Raw genomic sequence first — 11,675 nt, 5'->3', positions numbered from 1 at the left:
CAAATTGGGATATGGAAACCGACTTTACCTGACTAGATACCACTCGGAGTACCGCAATTTTGTTGTCGTTTATACACGTAACCATGTTTCCAATCAGTTTTCCCAAACTGTGCATAAGCGTAACAAAAGGCTGCAAGCCCTACGATGGATGCTGAGGTTTTCGAAAAAGTAGCAATTCAGAAAATCCAGCTGCAACTGCAGCCAGACTTGGCTACCCGTACAAACGTTTTGCCAAACAATATCGATCATCTAACCAACACTCCAACTGAAACCCACTAAACTCACAAACAAGAGCTTCACTCACTTCATTACACTGTCATAAGTTGCGCAAAGTCCCGACTGACGGCCCTTTCCCGCTGAGACAAAGGTGAGTATTACAACAAATTGAGACTTTCCTCAAGAACACCTCGAGTATGTTGATTGAATTAGAGAATAACAACCTAATGACTTAGTTCCACTGTCCTAAAGAGTCGGCGCCCACCAACGTCTGTCAGGATGGCCGAGCGGTCTAAGGCGCCAGACTCAAGGAAGAACTCCTTCCCCAAAGGGACTTCTGGTCTCCAGTGGAGGCGTGGGTTCAAATCCCACTCCTGACATTACTTTTATCTGCATGTTGCTAATGATTTAGACATATTTGTATTGAACAACTTTGAAAACTTTAACAACTCGTGATTGTCTTTTGTTGCACAAAGCAAAAGACATGGCAACACTATTGCATAATCCTTCTCTACCATATACCATTGTGCTGCTGAGATAATGCTGCCGCAACATTCTTACGAGAATGCACCTCGGGCACTCCTGGCAGTAATTTCTGACCACGCGCACAACTGACCCTCCACATCAACTCACGTCAAGTGAGGTGGCCATGATGTGCATGCAAACGATTAGTTCGAAGCAATTTATTCCAAGCCTAAGACTTACTGTCTGGAGGAAGATGCAGAAAACAAACGGCTAAATAGTTGCAGCTGATCTAAAAGTGATTGCTGAAACAGAGTGGGACTTTGCTTAAACACGCCTGGAAAAATGTTGCTTTATTGAGGGTCAAAGGGTCTTTTCAGGTGTTCTTTTAGCGGCCCGGCTAGCTCAGTCGGTAGAGCATGAGACTCTTAATCTCAGGGTCGTGGGTTCGAGCCCCACGTTGGGCGGGGTCTTTTTTGATTATGGCCACACTGGAGAAGATGTGGGACCAACACAAAAACTGCAAAACAACTTGATTTCTTGTACAGCTGAAAATGAAAGTCACTGGGGGACTTTCATAGGGAACACCGAGGGTACTCGGTGTGTCATCTGGAAAGAGGAAAGTGTACAAGGTGATTTGTCGGCAGAACGAGGAACTTCAGGAGTGTATACAGAGAAAAAGGTTAGCTAAGAAGAAGTGGGACACTGCGAGGACTGAAGAGAGTCGACAAGAGTACAGGGAGATGCAGCGTAAGGTGAAGGTAGAGGTGGCAAAGAGCATATGAGGACTTGTATGCTAGGTTGGACACTAAAGAGGGAGGGGTGGATTTGTTCAGGTTGGCCAGACTAAGAGACAGAGATGGGAAGGATGTGCAGCAGGTTAGGGTGATTAACGATAAGGATGAAAATAAATTGACAGGTGCCAGGATTGTGATGGGAAGATGGAAGGAGAACTTTTTAAGAGTTAATCAATGAGGAAAATGAAAGGGAACAAAGAGTAGAAGAGGTGACTGGTGTGGAGCAGGAAGTAGCCAAGATTAGTAAGAGTGAAGTGAGAAGGACGTTGAAAAGGATGAAGAGTGGAAAGGCAGCGGGTCCTGATGACATACCTGTGGAGGTATGAAAGTGTCTAGGAGAGGTGGCAGTAGAGTTTCTGACTAGTTTGTTTAACAAGATCTTGGAGAGTGAGAGGAGGGCCGAGGACTGGAGGAGAAGTGTACTGGTGCCCATTTTTAAGAACAAGGGAGATGAGCAGAGCTGTGGCAACTACAGAGGAATAAAGTTGATGAGCCACACAATGAAGTTGTGGGAAATAGTAGTGGAAGCTAGTCTAAGGGCAGAGGTGAGCAATATGGTTTCATGCCTAGAAAGAGTCCAACAGATGAAGTATTTGCTTTGAGGATGCCGATGGAGAAATACAGAGAAGGTCATGGGGAGTTGCATTGTGTCTTCGTAGACTTAGAGAAAGCGTATGACTGGTATTGTATGAGGAATTCTGGAGTGGCAGAGAAGTATGTTAGAGTGATGGAGGACATGTATGAAAGCTGTAAGACCGCGGTGAGGTGTGCTGTAGATGTGACAGAGGAGTTCAAGGTGGCGGTGGGTCTGCATCAAGGATCGGCTCTGAGCCCCTTCTTCCTTGCTCTGGTGGCGGACAGGCTGACAGATGAGGTTAGACTGGAATCTCCGTGGACTATGATGTTTGCGGATGACATTGTGATTTGTAGTGAGAACAGGGAGCAGGTGGAGGAAAATCTAGAGAGATGGAGGTCTGCTCTGGAAAACTGAGATGTGTGTCAATGAGAGGGACCCAGGTGGAACGGTGAGGTTACAGGGGGCAGAGGTGAAGAAGGTGCAGGACTTTAAGTACTTAGGGTCAACGGTTCAGAGCAACGGAGAGTGTGGAAAAGAGGTGAAGAGGCGACTGCAATCAGGTTGGAACGGGTGGACAAAAGTGTCAGGTGGGTTGTGTGATAAAAGAGTGTCAGCGAGAATGAAAGGAAGCCACCGTCTCAAGACAGTGGTGAGACCAGCGATGTTCTTCGGCTTAGAGACAGCGGCACTAAAGAAAACACAGGAGGCAGAGCTGGAGGTAGCAGAGCTTAAGATGTTGAGGTTCTCTTTGGGAGTAACGAGGATGGACAGGATCAAGAATGAGGACAAACGGTTAGTTCAAAGCAATATACTCCAAGCTTAAGACTTACTGTCTGGAGGAAGTTGCAGAAAACAAACGGCTAAATAGTTGCAGCTGATCTAAGAGCGATTGCTGAAATAAAGTGGGACTTTGCTCAAAGACGCCTGGAAATATGTTGCTCATTGAAGGTCAAAGGGTCTTTTCAGGGTCCTCTTTGAGGCCCGGCTAGCTCAGGCGGTAGAGCATGAGACTTTTAATCTCAGGGTCGTGGGTTCGAGCCCCACGTTATGCGTGGTGCTTTTAATACGGCCACACTGGATAAGATCTGGGACCAACACTAAAACTGCACAAAACCTTGATTTCTTGTACAGCTGAAATTGAAAGTCACTTCCTGCAATAACACACAGTAAAGTAGCCAAATTACAGTCGGCTTTCTCAGGGGAGGTGATTTCACAAATTGGGATATGGAAACCGACTTTACCCGACTAGATACCACTCGGAGTACCGCAATTTTGTTGTCGTTTATACACGTAACCATGTTTCCAATCAGTTTTCTCAAACTGTGCATAAGCGTAACAAAAGGCTGCAAGCCCTACGATGGATGCTGAGGTTTTCGAAAAAGTAGCAATGAATGGTGTGGAGCAGGAAGTAGCCAAGATTAGTAAGAGTGAAGTGAGGAGGACGTTGAAAAGGATGAAGAGTGGAAAGGAAGCGGGTCCTGATGACATACCTGTGGAGGTATGAAAGTGTCTAGGAGAGGTGGCAGTAGAGTTTCTGACTAGTTTGTTTAACAAGATCTTGGAGAGTGAGAGGAGGGCCGAGGACTGGAGGAGAAGTGTACTGGTGCCCATTTTTAAGAACAAGGGAGATGAGCAGAGCTGTGGCAACTACAGAGGAATAAAGTTGATGAGCCACACAATGAAGTTGTGGGAAATAGTAGTGGAAGCTAGGCTAAGGGCAGAGGTGAGCAATATGGTTTCATGCCTAGAAAGAGTCCAACAGATGAAGTATTTGCTTTGAGGATGCCGATGGAGAAATACAGAGAAGGTCATGGGGAGTTGCATTGTGTCTTCGTAGACTTAGAGAAAGCGTATGACAGGGTGCCGAGAGAGGAGCTGTGGTATTGTATGAGGAATTCTGGAGTGGCAGAGAAGTATGTTAGAGTGATGGAGGACATGTATGAAAGCTGTAAGACCGCGGTGAGGTGTGCTGTAGATGTGACAGAGGAGTTCAAGGTGGCGGTGGGTCTGCATCAAGGATCGGCTCTGAGCCCCTTCTTCCTTGCTCTGGTGGCGGACAGGCTGACAGATGAGGTTAGACTGGAATCTCCGTGGACTATGATGTTTGCGGATGACATTGTGATTTGTAGTGAGAACAGGGAGCAGGTGGAGGAAAATCTAGAGAGATGGAGGTCTGCTCTGGAAAACTGAGATGTGTGTCAATGAGAGGGACCCAGGTGGAACGGTGAGGTTACAGGGGGCAGAGGTGAAGAAGGTGCAGGACTTTAAGTACTTAGGGTCAACGGTTCAGAGCAACGGAGAGTGTGGAAAAGAGGTGAAGAGGCGACTGCAATCAGGTTGGAACGGGTGGACAAAAGTGTCAGGTGGGTTGTGTGATAAAAGAGTGTCAGCGAGAATGAAAGGAAGCCACCGTCTCAAGACAGTGGTGAGACCAGCGATGTTCTTCGGCTTAGAGACAGCGGCACTAAAGAAAACACAGGAGGCAGAGCTGGAGGTAGCAGAGCTTAAGATGTTGAGGTTCTCTTTGGGAGTAACGAGGATGGACAGGATCAAGAATGAGGACAAACGCTTAGTTCAAAGCAATATACTCCAAGCTTAAGACTTACTGTCTGGAGGAAGTTGCAGAAAACAAACGGCTAAATAGTTGCAGCTGATCTAAGAGCGATTGCTGAAACAAAGTGGGACTTTGCTCAAAGACGCCTGGAAATATGTTGCTCATTGAAGGTCAAAGGGTCTTTTCAGGGTCCTCTTTGAGGCCCGGCTAGCTCAGGCGGTAGAGCATGAGACTTTTAATCTCAGGGGCGTGGGTTCGAGCCCCACGTTATGCGTGGTGCTTTTAATACGGCCACACTGGATAAGATCTGGGACCAACACTAAAACTGCACAAAACCTTGATTTCTTGTACAGCTGAAATTGAAAGTCACTTCCTGCAATTACACACAGTAAAGTAGCCAAATTACAGTCGGCTTTCTCAGGGGAGGTGATTTCACAAATTGGGATATGGAAACCGACTTTACCTGACTAGATACCACTCGGAGTACCGCAATTTTGTTGTCGTTTATACACGTAACCATGTTTCCAATCAGTTTTCCCAAACTGTGCATAAGCGTAACAAAAGGCTGCAAGCCCTACGATGGATGCTGAGGTTTTCGAAAAAGTAGCAATTCAGAAAATCCAGCTGCAACTGCAGCCAGACTTGGCTACCCGTACAAACGTTTTGCCAAACAATATCGATCATCTAACCAACACTCCAACTGAAACCCACTAAACTCACAAACAAGAGCTTCACTCACTTCATTACACTGTCATAAGTTGCGCAAAGTCCCGACTGACGGCCCTTTCCAGCTGAGACAAAGGTGAGTATTACAACAAATTGAGACTTTCCTCAAGAACACCTCGAGTATGTTGATTGAATTAGAGAATAACAACCTAATGACTTAGTTCCACTGTCCTAAAGAGTCGGCGCCCACCAACGGCTGTCAGGATGGCCGAGCGGTCTAAGGCGCCAGACTCAAGGAAGAACTCCTTCCCCAAAGGGACTTCTGGTCTCCAGTGGAGGCGTGGGTTCAAATCCCACTCCTGACATTACTTTTATCTGCATGTTGCTAATGATTTAGACATATTTGTATTGAACAACTTTGAAAACTTTAACAACTCGTGATTGTCTTTTGTTGCACAAAGCAAAAGACATGGCAACACTATTGCATAATCCTTCTCTACCATATACCATTGTGCTGCTGAGATAATGCTGCCGCAACATTCTTACGAGAATGCACCTCGGGCACTCCTGGCAGTAATTTCTGACCACGCGCACAACTGACCCTCCACATCAACTCACGTCAAGTGAGGTGGCCATGATGTGCATGCAAACGATTAGTTCGAAGCAATTTATTCCAAGCCTAAGACTTACTGTCAGGAGGAAGATGCAGAAAACAAACGGCTAAATAGTTGCAGCTGATCTAAAAGTGATTGCTGAAACAGAGTGGGACTTTGCTTAAACACGCCTGGAAAAATGTTGCTTTATTGAGGGTCAAAGGGTCTTTTCAGGTGTCCTTTTAGCGGCCCGGCTAGCTCAGTCGGTAGAGCATGAGACTCTTAATCTCAGGGTCGTGGGTTAGAGCCCCACGTTGGGCGGGGTCTTTTTTGATTATGGCCACACTGGAGAAGATGTGGGACCAACACAAAAACTGCAGAACAACTTGATTTCTTGTACAGCTGAAAATGAAAGTCACTGGGGGACTTTCATAGGGAACACCGAGGGTACTCGGTGTGTCATCTGGAAAGAGGAAAGTGGACAAGGTGATTTGGCGGCAGAACGAGGAACTTCAGGAGTGTATACAGAGAAAAAGGTTAGCTAAGAAGAAGTGGGACACTGCGAGGACTGAAGAGAGTCGACAAGAGTACAGGGAGATGCAGCGTAAGGGGAAGGTAGAGGTGGCAAAGAGCATATGAGGACTTGTATGCTAGGTTGGACACTAAAGAGGGAGAGGTGGATTTGATCAGGTTGGCCAGACTAAGAGACAGAGATGGGAAGGATGTGCAGCAGGTTAGGGTGATTAACGATAAGGATGGAAATAAATTGACAGGTGCCAGGATTGTGATGGGAAGATGGAAGGAGAACTTTTTAAGAGTTAATCAATGAGGAAAATGAAAGGGAACAAAGAGTAGAAGAGGTGACTGGTGTGGAGCAGGAAGTAGCCAAGATTAGTAAGAGTGAAGTGAGGAGGACGTTGAAGAGGATGAAGAGTGGAAAGGCAGCGGGTCCTGATGATATACCTGTGGAGGTATGAAAGTGTCTAGGAGAGGTGGCAGTAGAGTTTCTGACTAGTTTGTTTAACAAGATCTTGGAGAGTGAGAGGAGGGCCAAGGACTGGAGGAGAAGTGTACTGGTGCCCATTTTTAAGAACAAGGGAGATGAGCAGAGCTGTGGCAACTACAGAGGAATAAAGTTGATGAGCCACACAATGAAGTTGTGGGAAATAGTAGTGGAAGCTAGGCTAAGGGCAGAGGTGAGCAATATGGTTTCATGCCTAGAAAGAGTCCAACAGATGAAGTATTTGCTTTGAGGATGCCGATGGAGAAATACAGAGAAGGTCATGGGGAGTTGCATTGTGTCTTCGTAGACTTAGAGAAAGCGTATGACAGGGTGCCGAGAGAGGAGCTGTGGTATTGTATGAGGAATTCTGGAGTGGCAGAGAAGTATGTTAGAGTGATGGAGGACATGTATGAAAGCTGTAAGACCGCGGTGAGGTGTGCTGTAGATGTGACAGAGGAGTTCAAGGTGGCGGTGGGTCTGCATCAAGGATCGGCTCTGAGCCCCTTCTTCCTTGCTCTGGTGGCGGACAGGCTGACAGATGAGGTTAGACTGGAATCTCCGTGGACTATGATGTTTGCGGATGACATTGTGATTTGTAGTGAGAACAGGGAGCAGGTGGAGGAAAATCTAGAGAGATGGAGGTCTGCTCTGGAAAACTGAGATGTGTGTCAATGAGAGGGACCCAGGTGGAACGGTGAGGTTACAGGGGGCAGAGGTGAAGAAGGTGCAGGACTTTAAGTACTTAGGGTCAACGGTTCAGAGCAACGGAGAGTGTGGAAAAGAGGTGAAGAGGCGACTGCAATCAGGTTGGAACGGGTGGACAAAAGTGTCAGGTGGGTTGTGTGATAAAAGAGTGTCAGCGAGAATGAAAGGAAGCCACCGTCTCAAGACAGTGGTGAGACCAGCGATGTTCTTCGGCTTAGAGACAGCGGCACTAAAGAAAACACAGGAGGCAGAGCTGGAGGTAGCAGAGCTTAAGATGTTGAGGTTCTCTTTGGGAGTAACGAGGATGGACAGGATCAAGAATGAGGACAAACGGTTAGTTCAAAGCAATATACTCCAAGCTTAAGACTTACTGTCTGGAGGAAGTTGCAGAAAACAAACGGCTAAATAGTTGCAGCTGATCTAAGAGCGATTGCTGAAAAAGAGTGGGACTTTGCTCAAAGACGCCTGGAAATATGTTGCTCATTGAAGGTCAAAGGGTCTTTTCCGGGTCCTCTTTGAGGCCCGGCTAGCTCAGGCGGTAGAGCATGAGACTTTTAATCTCAGGGGCGTGGGTTCGAGCCCCACGTTATGCGTGGTGCTTTTAATACGGCCACACTGGATAAGATCTGGGACCAACACTAAAACTGCACAAAACCTTGATTTCTTGTACAGCTGAAATTGAAAGTCACTTCCTGCAATTACACACAGTAAAGTAGCCAAATTACAGTCGGCTTTCTCAGGGGAGGTGATTTTACAAATTGGGATATGGAAACCGACTTTACCCGACTAGATACCAGTCGGAGTACCGCAATTTTGTTGTCGTTTATACACGTAACCATGTTTCCAATCAGCTTTCTCAAACTGTACATAAGCGTAACAAAAGGCTGCAAGCCCTACGATGGATGCTGAGGTTTTCGAAAAAGTAGCAATTCAGAAAATCCAGCTGCAACTGCAGCCAGACTTGGCTACCCGTACAAACGTTTTGCCAAACAATATCGATCATCTAACCAACACTCCAACTGAAACCCAGTAAACTCACAAACAAGAGCTTCACTCACTTCATTACACTGTCATAAGTTGCGCAAAGTCCCGACTGACGGCCCTTTCCCGCTGAGACAAAGGTGAGTATTACAACAAATTGACACTTTCCTCAAGAACACCTCGAGTATGTTGATTGAATTAGAGAATAAGAACCTAATGACTTAGTTCCACTGTCCTAAAGAGTCGGCGCCCACCAACGGCTGTCAGGATGGCCGAGCGGTCTAAGGCGCCAGACTCAAGGAAGAACTCCTTCCCCAAAGGGACTTCTGGTCTCCAGTGGAGGCGTGGGTTCAAATCCCACTCCTGACATTACTTTTATCTGCATGTTGCTAATGATTTAGACATATTTGTATTGAACAACTTTGAAAACTTAAACAACTCGTGATTGTCTTTTGTTGCACAAAGCAAAAGACATGGCAACACTATTGCATAATCCTTCTCTACCATATACCATTGTGCTGCTGAGATAATGCTGCCGCAACATTCTTACGAGAATGCACCTCGGGCACTCCTGGCAGTAATTTCTGACCACGCGCACAACTGACCCTCCACATCAACTCACGTCAAGTGAGGTGGCCATGATGTGCATGCAAACGATTAGTTCGAAGCAATTTATTCCAAGCTTGAGACTTACTGTCTGGAGGAAGATGCAGAAAACAAACGGCTAAATAGTTGCAGCTGATCTAAAATTGATTGCTGAAACAGAGTGGGACTTTGCTTAAACACGCCTGGAAAAATGTTGCTTTATTGCAACACAAAAACTGCAGAACAACTTGATTTCTTGTACAGCTGAAAATGAAAGTCACTGGGGGACTTTCATAGGGAACACCGAGGGTACTCGGTGTGTCATCTGGAAAGAGGAAAGTGGACAAGGTGATTTGGCGGCAGAACGAGGAACTTCAGGAGTGTATACAGAGAAAAAGGTTAGCTAAGAAGAAGTGGGACACTGCGAGGACTGAAGAGAGTCGACAAGAGTACAGGGAGATGCAGCGTAAGGGGAAGGTAGAGGTGGCAAAGAGCATATGAGGACTTGTATGCTAGGTTGGACACTAAAGAGGGAGAGGTGGATTTGATCAGGTTGGCCAGACTAAGAGACAGAGATGGGAAGGATGTGCAGCAGGTTAGGGTGATTAACGATAAGGATGGAAATAAATTGACAGGTGCCAGGATTGTGATGGGAAGATGGAAGGAGAACTTTTTAAGAGTTAATCAATGAGGAAAATGAAAGGGAACAAAGAGTAGAAGAGGTGACTGGTGTGGAGCAGGAAGTAGCCAAGATTAGTAAGAGTGAAGTGAGGAGGACGTTGAAGAGGATGAAGAGTGGAAAGGCAGCGGGTCCTGATGACATACCTGTGGAGGTATGAAAGTGTCTAGGAGAGGTGGCAGTAGAGTTTCTGACTAGTTTGTTTAACAAGATCTTGGAGAGTGAGAGGAGGGCCGAGGACTGGAGGAGAAGTGTACTGGTGCCCATTTTTAAGAACAAGGGAGATGAGCAGAGCTGTGGCAACTACAGAGGAATAAAGTTGATGAGCCACACAATGAAGTTGTGGGAAATAGTAGTGGAAGCTAGGCTAAGGGCAGAGGTGAGCAATATGGTTTCATGCCTAGAAAGAGTCCAACAGATGAAGTATTTGCTTTGAGGATGCCGATGGAGAAATACAGAGAAGGTCATGGGGAGTTGCATTGTGTCTTCGTAGACTTAGAGAAAGCGTATGACAGGGTGCCGAGAGAGGAGCTGTGGTATTGTATGAGGAATTCTGGAGTGGCAGAGAAGTATGTTAGAGTGATGGAGGACATGTATGAAAGCTGTAAGACCGCGGTGAGGTGTGCTGTAGATGTGACAGAGGAGTTCAAGGTGGCGGTGGGTCTGCATCAAGGATCGGCTCTGAGCCCCTTCTTCCTTGCTCTGGTGGCGGACAGGCTGACAGATGAGGTTAGACTGGAATCTCCGTGGACTATGATGTTTGCGGATGACATTGTGATATGTAGTGAGAACAGGGAGCAGGTGGAGGAAAATCTAGAGAGATGGAGGTCTGCTCTGGAAAACTGAGATGTGTGTCAATGAGAGGGACCCAGGTGGAACGGTGAGGTTACAGGGGGCAGAGGTGAAGAAGGTGCAGGACTTTAAGTACTTAGGGTCAACGGTTCAGAGCAACGGAGAGTGTGGAAAAGAGGTGAAGAGGCGACTGCAATCAGGTTGGAACGGGTGGACAAAAGTGTCAGGTGGGTTGTGTGATAAAAGAGTGTCAGCGAGAATGAAAGGAAGCCACCGTCTCAAGACAGTGGTGAGACCAGCGATGTTCTTCGGCTTAGAGACAGCGGCACTAAAGAAAACACAGGAGGCAGAGCTGGAGGTAGCAGAGCTTAAGATGTTGAGGTTCTCTTTGGGAGTAACGAGGATGGACAGGATCAAGAATGAGGACAAACGGTTAGTTCAAAGCAATATACTCCAAGCTTAAGACTTACTGTCTGGAGGAAGTTGCAGAAAACAAACGGCTAAATAGTTGCAGCTGATCTAAGAGCGATTGCTGAAACAAAGTGGGACTTTGCTCAAAGACGCCTGGAAATATGTTGCTCATTGAAGGTCAAAGGGTCTTTTCCGGGTCCTCTTTGAGGCCCGGCTAGCTCAGGCGGTAGAGCATGAGACTTTTAATCTCAGGGTCGTGGGTTCGAGCCCCACGTTATGCGTGGTGCTTTTAATACGGCCACACTGGATAAGATCTGGGACCAACACTAAAACTGCACAAAACCTTGATTTCTTGTACAGCTGAAATTGAAAGTCACTTCCTGCAATTACACACAGTAAAGTAGCCAAATTACAGTTGGCTTTCTCAGGGGAGGTGATTTCACAAATTGGGATATGGAAACCGACTTTACCTGACTAGATACCACTCGGAGTACCGCAATTTTGTTGTCGTTTATACACGTAACCATGTTTCCAATCAGTTTTCCCAAACTGTGCATAAGCGTAACAAAAGGCTGCAAGCCCTACGATGGATGCTGAGGTTTTCGAAAAAGTAGCAATTCAGAAAATCCAGCTGCAACTGCAGCCAGACTTGGC

The 11,675-nt window shown here is 46.5% G+C and overlaps 5 non-coding genes across 5 annotated transcripts; all 5 read left to right on the top strand.

The window, feature by feature from the left end:
• Positions 1-489: 489 nt before the first annotated feature.
• On the top strand, positions 490-596 carry trnal-caa (transfer RNA leucine (anticodon CAA)). Its single transcript has 2 exons — positions 490-527; positions 552-596. It is a non-coding gene; the product is annotated as a tRNA-Leu (tRNA).
• A 476-nt stretch (positions 597-1,072) lies between these two features.
• Positions 1,073-1,145, top strand: trnak-cuu (transfer RNA lysine (anticodon CUU)). The gene has a single exon. It is a non-coding gene; the product is annotated as a tRNA-Lys (tRNA).
• A 4,385-nt stretch (positions 1,146-5,530) lies between these two features.
• On the top strand, positions 5,531-5,637 carry trnal-caa (transfer RNA leucine (anticodon CAA)). Its single transcript has 2 exons — positions 5,531-5,568; positions 5,593-5,637. It is a non-coding gene; the product is annotated as a tRNA-Leu (tRNA).
• Positions 5,638-6,113: 476 nt separating this feature from the next.
• Positions 6,114-6,186, top strand: trnak-cuu (transfer RNA lysine (anticodon CUU)). Its single transcript has one exon. It is a non-coding gene; the product is annotated as a tRNA-Lys (tRNA).
• A 2,630-nt stretch (positions 6,187-8,816) lies between these two features.
• trnal-caa (transfer RNA leucine (anticodon CAA)) lies at positions 8,817-8,923 on the top strand. Its single transcript has 2 exons — positions 8,817-8,854; positions 8,879-8,923. It is a non-coding gene; the product is annotated as a tRNA-Leu (tRNA).
• Positions 8,924-11,675: the final 2,752 nt, after the last annotated feature.

This window comes from Channa argus, chromosome 8 (assembly GCF_033026475.1).
Source record: "Channa argus isolate prfri chromosome 8, Channa argus male v1.0, whole genome shotgun sequence".
Lineage (NCBI taxonomy): Eukaryota > Metazoa > Chordata > Actinopteri > Anabantiformes > Channidae > Channa > Channa argus.
Note: the sequence above shows the minus strand (reverse complement) of the source record. Positions and strands in the feature narration are given on the sequence as shown.